Here is a 4,091-nt window from a genome sequence, read left to right as displayed (position 1 = left end):
GTTCAGAGTTTCACATATTTAATGTGTCAAATGACTGTGTCGCCTCCAGTTCGCCTGCTGCTGGACTGAGGAGCGACAGACTGAGTCCCATTACATTCACGCAGAAACTTTGTGAGGACTGAACGGCAAGTGTCAAGTGTGTCCAGACCAAAGCAGACTCCACAATGCACTCATATCCTGGAAGTCACAGTATCCAAACTAGTCGATTAATTAATTTTGATAGTTGATTAGTATCTTTGGTAATTTATCAAGCAAAAATTCTTTCTTCTGACATGTTGTGAGTTCCTAACTGTCTGCTGCTTGGACAAAACATGGGATGTGAATATGTCAATTTGTGCTCAGTGGAAATATGATTTTTTTTACTATTTTCCAATTTTCTATACGACTGAGACAATAACCCACATATTAATCAAAAAGGAAAATAACTGTTCACTGCAGCCCAAACATCTATCATTACAAAAAGAGCTGAAACTACTTGGTAATAGCAAGCAGATATGTAATTGTCATACATGTAACTGTTGGAGGTGATTCAATTACAGAAAATAATGAAAACCAGCTGCTGCTAATTGCTAAACTACTTTACCAATAGAGTGAATTTCCAACAGTCTGACTTAGAAAACATGTTTTCAGGAGAGAGGGCAATTAATGAAACATTTTAAAAAATTATTATAAGTTTTTATGGTGGTAGCAGAGCAAATTATAGCTAATGATGCTTTTTTCTCTTATTAGTGGGCTTTTAAATTAAATGTTGGTTCTGTGCACCTGCTCTATCAAATAACACATATACACTCTGAATGTAGGAACTGCTTTTAGCTTTTCTAAAGTTATAGTGTATGTGAAATATACATACTGTGAACACAGCGGGTGGTAGCAGAACAAACGTTGACAGCAGCTGAGCTGAGGAGGAAAAGGCTCCATGCACTTCATGCAGACATTACATACTTAACTGTGGGTAAAGTAAAACATGATGGATTTTCATACCTACAAACACCTAACAACAGCCCTACATTCAAACTTGACCCTGATGAAAAACATCCCACTCTACTGCCAGTCTCACCAGGAACACAAACACACAAACACAATGCCGTCAAGTCACATTCAGTTATTGCACCCCCTTCCATCATGTCAAGTCGAACTGCATTCTATCATTTAAAAATGCTAATGTCAACCACAGTGAACACCACATTGAATGAGGAACCATGCGGCTCAATGTAAATTAAATGGCCTGTCCTTTGAGTGCACAGGCTTATGTAAGCTGCTGCTGCTTGTCTCTCTCTCTCTCTCCCCCCTCCAACCCCCCCACAGCTCTCCATCCCTGCCTTTCTTTTCCCTTCAGCAGCCTTATCCAGCCCCTGAAACCCAAACGTCTCGTAAACACACAGCCCCATCCCAAATTAGAGAGTGCAGTGGGGTGGTGAGGAGGGTGAGGAGGGTGAGGAGGGGAGGGGGAGCCTGACTCCCGCATCCCTCATTTTCTCTGCCACCTTGAAAACAACACCCCAATTCCGGTTGTGGCTCTCCATTCCATCATTGTCTGTGCACATCACATGCAGTGGTGTTACAATCCTCTTTATCCACACAAATCCCCTGCACACCCCCTGACTAATGGCTTTTTTAGTCTTTGAAAATATGTATCCAGAATAAATCCTACTCCTCTTTTTGTTCCTGCATCTCCTCATCCCTCTGTCTCTCTTTCATTCTCTCAGTGTCCCTCCATCCATCCATCCCTCCCCTCCCCTCTCCTTCTCCCTCCACCTTGCCCTCATCTCTGAGTCCTGCTGCCACAAGCGCTCTACAGCAAGGTTTCAGCAAGGTTTGTCAGAGGCTCCTTCACAATGTCATAACACTGTTTTTAGGACAATCTTGCCTGGTTGCAGAGTACACAATGGAGAGAGACAGGAAAGATGATGGTGTGGGGGGTGAGTGTCGGGAGATGAGGAGGGGAGGCGTTGGATGGGGGTGGGGGTGGGTGGGGGGGTGGGCGTAGGGGGGGTGTGGGGGGGGTGGAATGCGACAAAGGTTGCGAGCAGGATTCAAACCTACAATGTTGCGTGTAAATGCTATGTACAGGGCACCCGAGCTCACTGAGTAAAATGCATTTTTAAAGAGCTGACAACAACACAATGGGCAGAGAGGCAGAGGGAGGGCAAGCTGGATGATGATATGATAATGCCAAGCCGTTATTTCACATCCTCCATCGCTTTCATACAATGTCCCTGGTTGGATTGTGTGAGCATATGCATGCCTATACAGAGGTATGTGGCATACACGGTGTGCAGATCCATCCGTCTGAATTCATTATCACCAGAAAGAGGACACGGGGGGACTGGAATGTGAATTTCGCTATAATCTCAGTACAGAAAGAAAAGGCTTACCTCCACATTTCAGCTCTGCTCGACCCTGCCTTGTTTCATCCTGTTCCTCTCTGCCGACTCCCTCCCCTTCTCTCCCCATGACAGCATTTTTCTGCTATCTATCTCCACGGTGAGGCTCTTTCTCCTCCTCCTTCAGTTCCTCCTGTCTGCTGTTCTCTTCCTCTCTCCAAAAATAAAATGAACCAGCACAACACACACACTTCCCGATCTCTGTGTCTACCGGCTCCTCTATTCTGTTGTTAAAGTCAAGAGGCAGGTTGATTTGTGCTGTCCTCCTCCCTCTTTCTCCTTCTCGCTCTGGTTCTATTCCATTCACATCACACTAAAGCCAACCCCCTCTTTCTCCTCCTCCCTCTCTCTCTCTCTCTCTCTCTCTCTCACACACACACACACTCACACACGGCTTTACCCTTCCTCTCTCTCCTCCCCCCTCCTCAGCTCCTTGTCAGAGAGAGGTTGAGGCAGCAACGGACAGCAGTGGCCAAGCTCTCTATGTCTTAAACTGTAATTCAACATGCTTCACTGGCAAAAACGTGAATTTAAAAATTTACAGAACCCATTGCTCAGGATCCTCAAATAACACCATGACGTGCACAACCAGAAATGTGGCAGAATACATGCTGATGCAATGCTGTATCAATTCCTCAATCTTATATTCAAACTAATCTCTTTGCTAGATTAATATATTCATGGAAAGAGGCACTTGTAATATCAAACACACACTAATTTAAAGTCTCATTCTTCTGAGCCAAAACTGACATTTCTGCACAAGAGAGATAAAGGCTGGAGAGCCAACTCAGGGGCAAAGGTGAAAATGGCCGTGTATGTGTGTTTGTGTGTGACTGTCTGTTTATTTGTAGAGACCTCTGTGTACTCCCCAAACGTAGTCAGTGTGGGTTGAGACCATAACAAACAATCAACCTGCTTAAGAACAATGAGAGCGCGGGAGGATAACAACACAGCTCGCCTTTTCCTTCCCCATCAGCCACTGCACCGTCTTTAAAAACACATACCTGTGAAATCGGATAAACCGTACAATGATGCTTGGGAGAGGACGAGATGAATCATGCTGCTTAACCTCCACTGCAGCACAGCCAAGTGTCCAGCACCATCCCCCTAATTACTGGATGGAGTCTCGTCCTGGCCGTACCATATGGCTGTGTGTGTTACCAGGTCAGCGGCTCTGGTCTGGGGTTGGGGGCGGGGAGGAGGAGGAGGAGAAGCCTACGTTGTTGGTGATGTGTGTCTTGAAGAGATAAGAAAAATAAAAACAGAGGCACTAGTTGATAGTAGCTGAACAGTTTTTCTTAAAAACAAGCAAGACATCAGTGTGTGTTCATCGGTGAGCAGGAGTTTTTGGAGTTTGCTGCTTCCTCCAATGTTTTATTCTGAAAGACGAGTAAAAGAAGCCATACAAATGTCTATTCAGCATCTCACATTCACATACAGGTGAATTAGAAATCTCAAATATTCAGACGAAGTGAGAAGTCACATATATATTTATATTTACACACACATATATATATATATATATATATATATAGTCTGGAGGACTAAATAATTTAAATAAAATCCAAATATTACTATTTTCAAATGTCAGATTGGACAAAGATTACCTGACTGTCTGATACTACTGATGCAATCTGCACATTATTTACTAGGAAGTAATCACACCATCACAAATCACCTATAAACCAAACCAGAGGTCATTTTGGA

Source organism: Seriola dumerili, unplaced genomic scaffold (assembly GCF_002260705.1).
Source record: "Seriola dumerili isolate Sdu_G_001 unplaced genomic scaffold, Sdu_1.0 BDQW01000449.1, whole genome shotgun sequence".
NCBI lineage: Eukaryota > Metazoa > Chordata > Actinopteri > Carangiformes > Carangidae > Seriola > Seriola dumerili.
Note: the sequence above shows the minus strand (reverse complement) of the source record.